Source organism: Phyllobates terribilis, unplaced genomic scaffold (assembly GCF_046119375.1).
Source record: "Phyllobates terribilis strain yellow unplaced genomic scaffold, ASM4611937v1 Scaffold_6__1_contigs__length_29720123, whole genome shotgun sequence".
In the NCBI taxonomy this organism is placed as follows: Eukaryota; Metazoa; Chordata; class Amphibia; order Anura; family Dendrobatidae; genus Phyllobates; species Phyllobates terribilis.
Genome location: NW_027362766.1, coordinates 22115172 through 22128679, shown reverse-complemented (window position 1 = coordinate 22128679; position 13508 = coordinate 22115172). Strand labels below are relative to the sequence as shown.

The 13508-nt window shown below is 51.7% G+C and overlaps 2 pseudogenes; both read right to left on the bottom strand.

The window, feature by feature from the left end:
- Positions 1-12554: 12554 nt before the first annotated feature.
- On the bottom strand, positions 12555-12760 carry LOC141152799 (U2 spliceosomal RNA; annotated as a pseudogene).
- A 298-nt stretch (positions 12761-13058) lies between these two features.
- LOC141152794 (U2 spliceosomal RNA) lies at positions 13059-13259 on the bottom strand (annotated as a pseudogene).
- Positions 13260-13508: the final 249 nt, after the last annotated feature.

The following is a 13508-nucleotide window of genomic DNA, read 5'->3' as shown; positions in this document are numbered from 1 at the left end:
TATGTGTTTCTATGTGTTTTTGTTTGCCTGCCATTGGTTTTAACGGAGTTCGAAGGTGTTCGACGAACCGAACCGAACCCGAACACTACGGGGGTGGCTCAACACTAGTAGTGAGTGAACAATAATTGTAATAAATTGGGGTTGTAATGTCCTTGTGGTCCACAAGATGGCTCTGGAAGTGAATAGTGAAAAGTAGCTATTTTATTACAAATGTCCAAGTTTAAGTGTAAAATTAGGAATTGCTTTTCAACTATAGGTAAATCCCCTTTTTTATGATAAGTTGCTCCTATTATTTCTTGTTAATAAGGACGAAAAGTTCACATTGGGGACTTTAAATGTCAAAAGAGATTTTTGTCAATTGCTGTGAATCAGCGGAAAAACAAGTGATTTTCTATGGGGTTAGAGATCTGTGACTTTCAATAGGTGATCCATAAAAATACAGAGGAAGGGAGAAGTGTTTATCTTGTTTTGAGTAGATTTAGTAGAGATGCAGTCTTTTTGAAGCTCCTGCTTCAGTGTCTCTATTTTCGAAGTGCAGGTTTAGCAAGATGGCGGCTGTTCTAGTGGCGGGAAAGCCCCTGGTGGCAGGGACAGGGCGGCCGAGGCGGCTCCAGCAGGACTCTCCAAGACAAGGGCCCAGCGCCTCTCAGGACCTCCGCGGCACCCTCCAGAGAAGACAGCTGTCCCACCATCAGCCATGCAGCAGACGGTGAGCACTGAATCCAGGCCGGTAAGCTCTTTGTGTCTGTGTGTGACCACAACTGGCCCTTCACTCTGCCGCACCAGTACCTGTATCTCCATTGTTTCTGGTCTCCTCGGTACGGAGGTGGCGGTGACTCACACCGTTTGTCTCTATGCTGCCATCTCAGTCCGCAGCCGCAGGTGATCCAGATCGAGACCCCCGCAGTTCGCCACAAGCGCTCCTCCGCCGTCAAAGCAGGGCACGCCACAGATCCCACAGGGAGTAGAGGCCGCGGCTTCGGGCCTCCATGTACGCCCGGGTTCACTGGGTAGTGAGGCTGCCTCTTCTGTGCACCGATCTGCAACCGAGGGGTCCGGGGACCTCTACTGTGACCCTGAGCAATTAAGATGGGGGAAAAAAAAGCCTTTAAATGGGCTAAAATCAGCCTAATTCAGGAACCTTCTATGAAGTGTGACTCTCTCCCTCAGTAGCAGGCCACTTCCCCCCAGAGCGGGTTTTTAGTGCCGCTGGTGGAATTATAACCGATAGGCGCATTCACCTGTCAACTGAAAATGCTGACAGGCTGACTATTATAAAAATGAACAAGGGCTGGATTGGGCCAGATTTCTCAACACCACCGAATGATAGTGTGACACCCCAGGGGTCTGGTTGCCACAGTGATAGAGATATTACGTCTGAGAGCAGGTGGGAGGTCTCTTGGTCAGGGATCCTATGCATGCCACACCTCCTGCCCAGTCCTGGGAGGGGAAGAACTTCCCCTATATAAACCTAGGGCTGAGGCAGGGTTAGGGAGTAGAGAAGAAGTAGAGACAGAGAAGCAGATATAGGAAAAGAACATCAGGAGCTCTGTGGGAACAGTGCTACAAGGAGTCAGGGGCTGGCAGCTGCAGAGCTCGCCCTGACTGAGAAGTATCACCGGACCCGGAGTCCGAGGCTGTGGGGACTAATCTCTACCCAGCAGCAGAAACCGACCGGCAGGGGATTGCAGGTCCTCTGGCCCAGAAACCCGAAGGCACGGTCACACGCATGGGACCAGCACCGCCATCGTGGAGCGGAAGCCATTAGAAGGCCCCGAGTCACCGGCCATACGGGTGAGCACCACACGGTACACTCAGGGACGTGGGCTACTTTTACCCGCCTCTAGCAAGGTAGCCAGAAGAGTACAGTTAGTTGGGAAGGCCTACAACTCCGCCTGGCCAGGGGAGATCCCATCTGCTCAAGGACTGACCAGGCCCCGATTGCTAGCAAGTACTCCGGGAGGGTCTATCTTTGTCACCAGTAAAGACCCTGAACTACACCGCATCGTCTCTGAGTGGTTCCTGCTACCCCCATCATCCACGTCGGCTGCCCTGAGGCCATACCCCTCCCGTTGGGGGTTATACCATCCACGCTGCACCATCCTTCCACCGGCCTCAGCGGTCTGCCCTGCAGCGGCAGCTCCATAGCTGCATTCAACGGGTGGCGTAGTCATCCACCATCCACTGCTAATAGACTGCCACTTAGTCTGACTCCCTGGGCACGGACCGGGTCACCGCCACGAGACTACTACCCCCCATCTGATCCGGCTCCGGGTAGGCTCCCGCGTGCGCAACGCTGCGCGACTCAGGCCCAGGGGCGCGTCAACTTTTGGCGTAGTCGGCAGGATTTCGTGCCCGCAACCACCGGGTACTGCGTGCCTGAAAAAGAGACTTTTAAAACTTACCATCCGTGAAGTTTTCCCGCCATCCGGCGCCATCTTCAGCCTTTTTCCCGCCATCCGTGAAGTTTTCCCGCCGTTGGCCGCCATCTTGAAGACGCCGCGCGGGAAGAAGAGGGGCGTGGACTCCGAAAGCGCGCGAGAACTGAAGCCCCGCCTCACGTCCGGACGTTGCGTAAGGTCCTGGAAGGAGCCCAGCAGACGCCGACGTCACAGGAGCGCGACGGAAGGTCCTCAACCCTGACGATCCACTGCGGAGCCGCGGCCTACGGAAGAGGATCATCGCAAGGTAGGCCACGGTCCACTAGGGGGGAGAAGGATGTCGGATACGGAGGAGAGCTTCACCGCTTCAACCCCCGCCAGCGCCACCGCTGTTGCGGTCATGCCTTTCACCATGCCCTATATCCCGGGGGCAGCCTGGCTACCCCAGTACTCAGGGGAGTCCCATACCCTGCATGACTTTAGAGAAAAGCTGGATAGCCTCTTCCAGGTGTACCCCCTCACAGAGGAACAAAAAGTGAGCATCCTGGTGGCCCAACTAACCGGGGCAGCCCGAAGGGAGGTAAAGTCCTGGCCACCTGGGGGGAGGACTGTCGCGGGGATACTAACCCGGCTGAGGGACACCTTTGATACCCGCACCTCAGCCGAGATCAAGCTTAGATTCTACGGGTGCAAACAGCGGGCACATGAGAGTATAAGGGACTATGCCCTGAACCTACAAGAGGCCCTGAGAGCCATTAAGCAGACCGACCCTGACGGCGTGGGAGACGAGGACAGGCTGTTGACTGAACAATTTATAGAGGGTTTATATTGCAATGCCCACCGAACCCAGTTGCGGGCAATGGCCTTACAGGACCCTCATCTGGGATTTGCACAGTTCAAGGACAGAGCCATCCGGGTGCTTCGAGAACCGGCACCCGGTGGCGTTGTGACCCACAGACGCCCCACTACCACTTACCACCAGGAGGCGGCACCCTTGTCGGCAGGGCCTGTGGGAGCTGATGCGCAGGCTTTGAACAATGACCCGGCTCCAGACCTGCACCATCAGGTCCAAGAGCTAGCTAAAAGCGTTGCTGCGCTAACCCGAACTGTGCAGTCTTTACAGGTTTCCACTCCAGGGAAGATCCAGCTGGCATCCGGACCGGAGGACATCCCGTGGCGTCGACCAAGGAGGACCCCACCGGCCAGAGGAAGACTCAGCGACCGATACAACGAGGACGGACGACCCATCTGCCGCCGCTGCAATCAACCCGGACATATGGCAAGGTACTGTCCTTTAAACTGGCACAACCTGGGGTAGAGGGCCAACCCCCAGGAAAAAGATCACCAGGCCCATCGAACTGGCGCAAAAAATATGTGGGAGGACGTCCAGTCTTACCCGTGGTACTGGATGGCATTCCTATGAGTGCCCTGCTGGACACCGGGTCACAAGTCACCACCATCCCGTACGTGCTCTTCAAGCAGTACTGGAATGACTCGGATATCACCTGCTACCCTGACGACGACTTGAGTATCATCGCCAGCAATGGTCAGCCCGTGCCACAGATTGGATTTAAAGAGGTGACCATTAAAATTGGTAGAGTCGAATTGGCGGCCCAGGGACTGATCATTGTAGACATTGACAAACACGAGAGTCACCCAAAGATAACTCTAGGAACTAATGTAATTGAAAATTGTCTTGCAGAGGTGATTTTCCTTTTACAGCAGGTTGCCAAGAACGCCAGCTCCGGCCAGCAGCGAGTGCTCCAGAAAGAGATCCGGGCACTGATGCGACGGCAACAGCTAGAACTCTCCGGTGGTGAGATTGGTAGCGTGCGAATGTGTGACCCTTTCCCTATTGCCATGCCCCCAAAAAGTGAAATGATGATTTGGTGCCGGGCAGCTAATGGTCTGAGAGGTAGAGATTACCAGGCAATGGTAGAACCAGTTTACTCAGATAGTAGGCCCACCATTTTGACAGCACGGGGGGTGGTCAATGTACGCCATGGGAGGGTGCCCGTTCGCATAATAAATATCGGGAAGAGGGAAGTGTACCTGCCCCGGTATGCCACGCTAGCCAAATTGTATACCATCAATCAAGATTCCATACAGTCCGTAGAACCCTTGCCTCCATCTTCCCCGGAGGAAGGTAACGGCTCTAAGAAAACGATGGAGGACTGGTGTCAGCAACTACATTTGGGTACTGACTCCACTCCCTCACACCAGAAACAGGGAGTCTATCGGGTGGTTCAAGAGTACGAGAGAGTGTTTAGTAAACACCCGTTAGACTTCGGGCGAGTCAAGGGGGTAGAACACCACATCTCCACGGGAGACCATCCTCCCATAAAAGAGAGGTATCGACCCGTACCCCCTGCACACTACCAACACGCCAAGGGGATGCTTAGAGACATGAAGGAGGCTGGGGTGATCAGGGATAGCTGTAGCCCCTGGGCAGCTCCACTAGTCTTAGTCAAAAAGAAAGACAACACCATGAGGATGTGTGTAGATTACCGGAAAATCAACCGTATCACACACAAGGATGCGTACCCCTTACCAAGGATAGAGGAGTCTTTGGCTGCTTTAAGATCTGCTAACTTCTTCTCTACCTTGGATCTCACTAGTGGGTACTGGCAGGTTCCTGTAGCAGAGGCGGACCGGGAGAAGACCGCATTCACCACCCCGATGGGACTTAGCGAGTTTACCTGCATGCCGTTCGGACTCTGCAACGCACCAGGAACCTTCCAACGATTAATGGAGTGCTGTCTGGGCCACAGAAACTTCGAGACGGTCTTGTTGTACCTGGACGATGTCATCGTATATTCCAAGACGTATGAGGACCACCTGAAACACCTGGCGGAAGTGTTCGAAGCTCTGGCAAGCTACGGCCTAAAGGTGAAACCCTCCAAGTACCACCTCCTGAAACCAAAGGTGCAGTACCTGGGACACGTGGTGAGCGCTGACGGAGTGGCTCCCGACCCTGATAAGATCACCGCAATTAAGGAATGGCCAAGTCCCTCCAGTGTAAAAGAAGTGCGGCAGTTCCTCGGGTTGGTAGGCTATTACCGCAGATTCATCCCCGGTTTCACCAAAAAGGCAGCTCCTATGCAGGACCTCCTGATAGGCCAGTCCCGGAAGGCCAAGAACCAGAAGCCACCCTTCAGATGGGAGAAGTTAGAAGAAGAGTCCTTCCGCCAGCTGAAGATGGCCCTCACGGGGGATGAAATCCTGGCGTACCCTGATTACAGCCAGCCCTTTATCCTCTACACCGACGCAAGTAACATCGGGCTAGGAGCCGTGCTGTCCCAGATCCAGCAGGGGAAAGAACGAGTAATCGCTTACGCCAGCCGAAAACTGCGACCCACCGAGAGAAACCCTGAGAATTACAGCTCATTTAAGCTAGAGTTCCTGGCAGTGGTGTGGGCAGTCACCGAACGCTTTAAGCACTACCTCGCTTCTTCCCGGTTCATCGTGTACACGGATAACAACCCGTTGACACACCTGGACACGGCAAGACTCGGTGCCCTAGAGCAGAGATGGATGGCCCGTCTGTCCAACTACGAGTTCACAATCAAATACCGGGCAGGACGCTCCAATACCAACGCGGACGCCCTGTCCAGGATGCCAAACCTACCGGACGTAGGAGAAGATCCAGAGGGACTGGAAGAAGTTGAACTCCCCGCGTTCCACCGTCATGGGACTATCCAGTATTCCCATCGGGTAAAGAGTAAGCAAGCCGCTACGTTTAACCCCTTGCCTCACTACAACTGGGAGGAAACGCAAGACAGTGACCCTGCCGTCCGACTGGTGAAGGAGATGCTGACTCGGCCAGAGGCTCGCCTTGACCCAGACGCTCCGGAGGAAGCCAAGCAACTATGGGCTGAGAAGAGTCGACTGTTCCTTTACAAGGGGAAGTTGTGCCGCAGAATGGTTAACTCCCGGACGCATGAACTAATCTGGCAAGTAGTGGTGCCACGAAGAGACGCAGCCATGGTGATGGAGGCATACCACGACGGGGCTGGACACTTCGGATGGAAGAAGCTGGAGTTCCTGCTACGCGAGCGGTTTCACTGGGTAGGCATGAGGGGAACCATCGAGAGGTGGTGCAGAGACTGTGGCCCGTGCAACCTAAGAAGGAAGGACCGTGCCAGCCAGAAGACTCCCCTGCAGTCCATCGTCACCCGGCAGCCGTTGGAACTGGTAGCCTTGGATCATGTAAAACTGACCCCAAGCAGAAGTGGCTACGTCTACGCACTAACCATCGTGGATCACTACTCCCGGTTCTTGGTTGTCGTCCCCGTCAAGGACTTAACAGCTCGAACAGCAGCTAGAGCCTTCCAGCAGCATTTCTGCCGTCCACACGGGTACCCGGACCAAGTGTTGACAGACCAGGGACCTGCCTTTGAAGCGGAGGTCTTCCAAGAATTCTGCACTCTGTATGGCTGCCGGAAGATAAGGACAACACCCTATCATCCGCAAACTAATGGACTTTGTGAGAAAATGAACCAGGTGGTAATGGATCTTCTGAAAACGTTGCCCCTGGAAGAACGCAGTCTGTGGCCTGAGAAGCTGCCCGATCTGGTGGACCTATACAACCACATCCCGGTAGGTTCCACCAACTGTACCCCGGCTTACCTAATGAGGGCGAGACCTGGTAAGTTACCTGTTGACCTGGAAATGGGAGTCCTGACACCCGAGGACACTTCACCAGAAGCAGACTGGGACACAGAGAGGCAGCAGCAGTACCGGAGAGTACAGGAGAGTGTGGAGCGAAGTCTCTGTCAGGCTAGGGAAAGACAAGAGAAAACTTACAACCAGTATGCTCCCGCTGTTCCCCTGGTACCCGGAGAGCAGGTCTTGAAGAGAAAAAGACGGCTCCACAAGTTGGACGACCAATGGGAGAAGGACCCGTACACCGTACTGCCCTCAAGCCACGACAACCCAAAGGTCTGTACCATCAGTAAAGACGGAGGGGAAACCACGACCATTGTATCCCGGGATCACCTGAAGAAGTGTCCCGAACAGCTACGGAACCCTGAAGAGGAACAAGAAGACCCTCGACCCGTAGAGAAAAGGGAAGACATGGTTAGTACTGTGCTCGGAGACTTCCCTCGGTCTTGGACTCAAGTCAATGGCGCAGTTGTGGTACCCGTACTCACCTTCCTCCAACCAGCATCCCAAGCACCTACGGAGCGACAGGTAGAGCTGGAAGAGCAGCCGGTCCAGGAGGCAGAAGACTCCACACAAGCAGAACAGGAGGATCAACCCTCTGCTTATAGTGAGCCTGCCGTACCCCTAGTGAGCCAAGGAGCCGGTAGACAGCTGCCCAGTTTACCCTTGACAGCTCCTACACCCTGTAGTTCAGGGCTAGACAGTCAGCTCCGTATGTCCACTAGGGCCACTAGAGGCCAGTTACCCGCACGTTGGAGGATTTGAAGTGTATAAATTGTTTTATTTGTGGTTACCTGTTTTTCTTGTTGCTTGTGTATAATTATGTGTTTCTAGTTTTTTATAGGAGTCTTTGGTGGATTTACCGGGAATCCTGTGTACATAGTTGGAGCGTAACCCAGGACGGACTAAAGACTGTTAAGGACTCGGGGTAGGACAGACCCCTACCTGGTTACGTCTCCCTGTTTTGGTGAAATGGACACCTTGCTTTTCTTCAAAAACTGCACCCGGTTGCGGACACGCCGTGGCCATCTTTATATGTTTTTCTTATTGTACTATTATTGTTTATACCTTGTTATGTTTTTCCAAAAATATGTTTAGTCCCGGAGTACTAAATTTCACTAGGGGGGAATGTGACACCCCAGGAGTCTGGTTGCCACAGTGATAGAGATATTACATCTGAGAGCAGGTGGGAGGTCTCTTGGTCAGGGATCCTATGCATGCCACACCTCCTGCCCAGTCCTGGGAGGGGAAGAACTTCCCCTATATAAACCTAGGGCTGAGGCAGGGTTAGGGAGTAGAGAAGAAGTAGAGACAGAGAAGCAGATATAGGAAAAGAACATCAGGAGCTCTGTGGGAACAGTGCTACAAGGAGTCAGGGGCTGGCAGCTGCAGAGCTCGCCCTGACTGAGAAGTATCACCGGACCCGGAGTCCGAGGCTGTGGGGACTAATCTCTACCCAGCAGCAGAAACCGACCGGCAGGGGATTGCAGGTCCTCTGGCCCAGAAACCCGAAGGCACGGTCACACGCGTGGGACCAGCACCGCCATCATGGAGCGGAAGCCATTAGAAGGCCCCGAGTCACCGGCCATACGGGTGAGCACCACACGGTACACTCAGGGACGTGGGCTACTTTTACCCGCCTCTAGCAAGGTAGCCAGAAGAGTACAGTTAGTTGGGAAGGCCTACAACTCCGCCTGGCCAGGGGAGATCCCATCTGCTCAAGGACTGACCAGGCCCCGATTGCTAGCAAGTACTCCGGGAGGGTCTATCTTTGTCACCAGTAAAGACCCTGAACTACACCGCATCGTCTCTGAGTGGTTCCTGCTACCCCCATCATCCACGTCGGCTGCCCTGAGGCCATACCCCTCCCGTTGGGGGTTATACCATCCACGCTGCACCATCCTTCCACCGGCCTCAGCGGTCTGCCCTGCAGCGGCAGCTCCATAGCTGCATTCAACGGGTGGCGTAGTCATCCACCATCCACTGCTAATAGACTGCCACTTAGTCTGACTCCCTGGGCACGGACCGGGTCACCGCCACGAGACTACTACCCCCCATCTGATCCGGCTCCGGGTAGGCTCCCGCGTGCGCAACGCTGCGCGACTCAGGCCCAGGGGCGCGTCAATAGCAGCATAACATAAACTCCAATCCAGTGTCTTTTTTTGGGAGGTGTATTCCCATGCACCTTTTTACACTCACACATGGGTATACGCTTCCTGATTTTGGCTACTTGCTCTTGTTCTCCTCCTTCTCGTCATCCTCATCCTCCACCACCATATCACCAGGGTGTCCATGGTCCGTGATGCAACACCCACATAATTTTTTTTTTTTATACAGTATGTTCATGAATACCCCCCAGGGGTAAATGTTTGTCAGCCCATACACTTAGTGCATGGGCATTACAAGTATAGGAGACCCGCTCCTTACTAATGGGAACATTTTTTTATGAGGCCCTCTAAGTCTTTTCCAAGGGGCATTGGAGTGCCTCCCAATTTTTGGCAGCCCTTGCATTCACTGCAAAGACCAACACTATGGGAGACCCTCTCCTTTCTAATGGGAATTTGTCGTTACTGTGGCCCTGCTCTATGTGTCTTTAAATTGTTAGTGGGGTTTTTCCTAAATTTGGTCAGCCGTTGGACTCACTGCATACCCTATAACTGTATAGAAGACTCTCTCCTTTCTAATGGGAACATGTCTTACTCGTTACTGTGGCCCTGCTCTGTGTGTCTTTAAATTCTTAGTGGGATTTTTCCTAAATTTGGTCAGCTGTTGGACTCACTGCATACCCTATAACTGTAGAGCAGACTCTCTCCTTTCTAATGGGAACATGTCGTACTCGTTACTGTGGCCCTGCTCTATGTGTCTTTAAATTGTTAGTAGGGTTTTTCCTAAATTTGGTCAGCCGTTTGACTCACTGCATACCCTATAACTGTATAGCAGACCCTCTCCTTTCTAATGGGAACATGTCGTACTTGTTACTGTGGCCCTGCTCTATGTGTCTTTAAATTCTGGGGTTTTTCCTAAATTTGGTCAGCCGTTTGACTCACTGCATACACTATAACTGTAGAGCAGACTCTCTCCTTTCTAATGGGAACATGTCATTACTGTGGCCCTGCTCTATGTGTCTTTAAATTGTTAGTGGGTTTTTTCCTAAATTTAGTCAGCCGTTGGACTCACTGCATACCCTATAACTGTATAGCAGACTCTCTCCTTTCTAATGGGAACATGTCGTACTCGTTATTGTGGCCCTGATGTATGTGTCTTTAAATTCTTAGTGGGGTTTTTCCCAAATTTTAGCAGCCCTTGCAGTCACAGCATGGGCATTACCACTAAAGGAGACCCACTCCTTTATAATGGGAACATTTTTTTTACTGAGACCCTCCTCTATGTCTCTTCAAAGGGGTATTGAGTTGCGTTCGAATGTTTGGCAGCCCTTGAAGTCACTGCATACACAATAAGAGTATAGGAGACCCACTCGTTAATAATGGGAAAAACAAAGCATTGCCGGCTGATGGCTCTCTAACAATACCAAGGGCCGACTACTGGCCTTTTAAGAATAGTAAGGGCCGCCTGATGGCCCTATCAAAATAGGCTTTGTGACTTTCAGAGTCCCTCCATCATAGATGAAACAGGATGTGTCTGATGATGTCTCACACACCACACTGCCAGATAAGGTTGTAAAATGTTAAAATGACATTTCCGGGTGAATCCATTTGTCTTAAAAAATAACGTAAAAAAAAAACACAGTAGGATCTTTCTTTAGTATAAAAAACAGAGTCGCCAATGTAACTGCAATGTGATCACATTATTCATCTCCTGCACTTCCTCTTCCATCTCCGAAATGACCACATCAGTCACAAGCTGAAAGCACTGCAGCACTGCCTTGGCGAAGCGGCAGCAGGCTGTGCTGGAGATAACATGCTTAATGCTTAGATGACAAACTGCCCAGCGCTGCAGAGTTGTTGAAAGATGTAACACAGCAGCCTGATCTGTGTCTCTCACCGCTGAACATACAGCCAGGCATGGTCGTGTGTGACAATGGGCGGAACCTGGTGATGGAGAAATGACAGCCGAAGTAGATACGGTTTCCCTCTGTGCCAGTCCTTTCACCGAGGTAAAGAATATGGCTGTGGTGAAATACAACTCTCAGTAAAAAAAGCTGTGGACTGGCTCTGTACCGTCCCTGGCCACATTCACCTGTCCACGTGTTTGTGTTTAGGCGGTCCTTCCCAGTAAGTGCTCTGGGGAGGGCATGGATAATGTTGTGGGACCCGTGCTTGTGGAAGGCGGAGACGATCTTGGGAGAAATAGTGGCTGCTGGGGACCGAGTATGAACACCCGACCGCCGCTGGCATAAGATTGTGTAAAGCTTCCACCTCTACTGGGACAAGTACGTGGACGGTGATTGTTGCAAGTCTGCAACGACAAGTGGGCGGGAGGCATCTTCGCATGCGCCAAGGAACACTTATGATGGGCACACTTTTAGGCAGTTACCTGGGAGTCAGAGATGCATCCAGGGGTCTTCCTCAGGCTATCCCATGTCTTTTCAGCACTGTATGCATGTGTCTGATGATGTGTCAAACACCACATGGTCAGCTAAGGTTGTAAAATATTAAAATGACATTTCCCAGTGAATGCATTTTTCTTGGTTGAAAGCAATGCAAAAGTGCAGAAACGCATCAAAAACTCTACGTGTGAACGTTGCATTATTCCATTGTCCCATTGTACCATTGCCCTCTAACAATGGGACAATGGAATAATGCAAGAATGGAAGAATGGAACAGACATTGCACGTGTCATAATGGTCTCTTGGCTTTTATCTAGCTGTGCTGCAGCAGCCAGCTTCAGTCAGTAGGGAGCATACAGACTGGGAAGAAGGGGGGACAGCTGCTCGTTTGTTCAATAATTAGTTACCCTCTCTACCCCCCACCTTTCCCTGTCTTGAGGCTCGTGGGACATTAGGCGGGAGAGGAGAAGAGAATATGTGAAAATAGGTAGACGTATAGGGGATAGGGATAGGGACAAAGACTCCCCGTAAGAAGACATGTTGTTCATTAATAGACATCTTAAAACCCACAACTATTCTGCTTGTTGCAGATGCACCCCACACGTTTTTAATCCTCATAAGTCCACCTAATTTCACACATTACCAGGCCAATGTCCCACGCGCCCCAAGACCCGGGGGGGGGGGGGCTAGAGAGGATAACTAATTAATGAGCAAACTAGCAGTGGTCCCCCCTGCTTCCCAGTCTGTAGGCTCCCTACAGACTGAAGCCGGCTGCTGCAGCACTACCAGATAAAAGACAGGAGCCCATTATGACACTTGCAATGTCTGTTCCATTTTTCCATTCTTGCATTATTCCATTGTCCCATTGTTCCATGGGACAGTGGAATAGTGTAAGAATGTAAGAATAGAACAGACATTGCACATGTCATAATGGGCTCCTGGCTTTTATCTAGCTGTGCTGCAGCAGCCAACTTCAGTCTGTAGGGAGCGTACAGACTGGGAAGCAGGGGGGACCGCTGCTCTTTTGTTCAATAATTAGTTACCCTCTCTACCTCCCACCCTTCCCGGTCTTGGGGCGCGTGGGACATTAGGGGGGAGAGGAGAGGAAAATGTGTGAAAATAGGTGGAAATATTAGGGACGTGAAAGGTATTAAACTGATGAGAAAAGATACTACACTTTATCTTAGCCAAAAAGCCGAGAAGCAATTACCTGAATTGGTTTTGGCCTATGGCTGCACCCTGGCCCCAAGAAGGCACCAATTGTAGGGATAGGGACAAAGGCTCCCCTTAGGAAGACAAGTTGTTCATCAATAGACACCTTAAAACCCACAACTATACTGCTTGTTGCAGATGCACCCCACATGTTTTTAATCTGCATAGGTCCACCTATTTTCACACATTCCCCCCCCCCCGCCAATGTTTCACGCCCCTCAAGACCGGGGGGGGGTAGAGAGGATAACTAATTAATGAACAAACGAGCAGTGGTAGAGAGCCTACAGACTGGGAAGCAGGGGGGACCGCTGCTCGTTTGTTCAATAATTAGTTACCCTCTCTTCCCCCCACTCTTCCCGGTCTTGAAGCACGTGGGACATTAGGAGGGAAAGGAAAATGTGTGAAAGTAGGTGGACGTATAGGGGACATATCAGGTATTAAACTGATAAGAAAAGATAGTACACTTGATCATAGCCAAAAGGTGGAGAAGCGATTACCTGAATTGATTTTGGCCTGTGGCTGCACCTTGGCCCCAAGAAGGCACCCATTGTGAGGATAGGGACAAAGATTCCCCTTAGGAAGACATGTTGTTCATCAATAGACACCTTAAAACCCACAACTATACTAATTTATCTGCAGCACTGCCAGATAAAATCCAGGAGCCCTTTATGAAATGTGCAATGTCTGTTCTATTCTTGCATTCTTGCATTATTCCATTGTCCCATTGTTTCATTGCTCCCTAA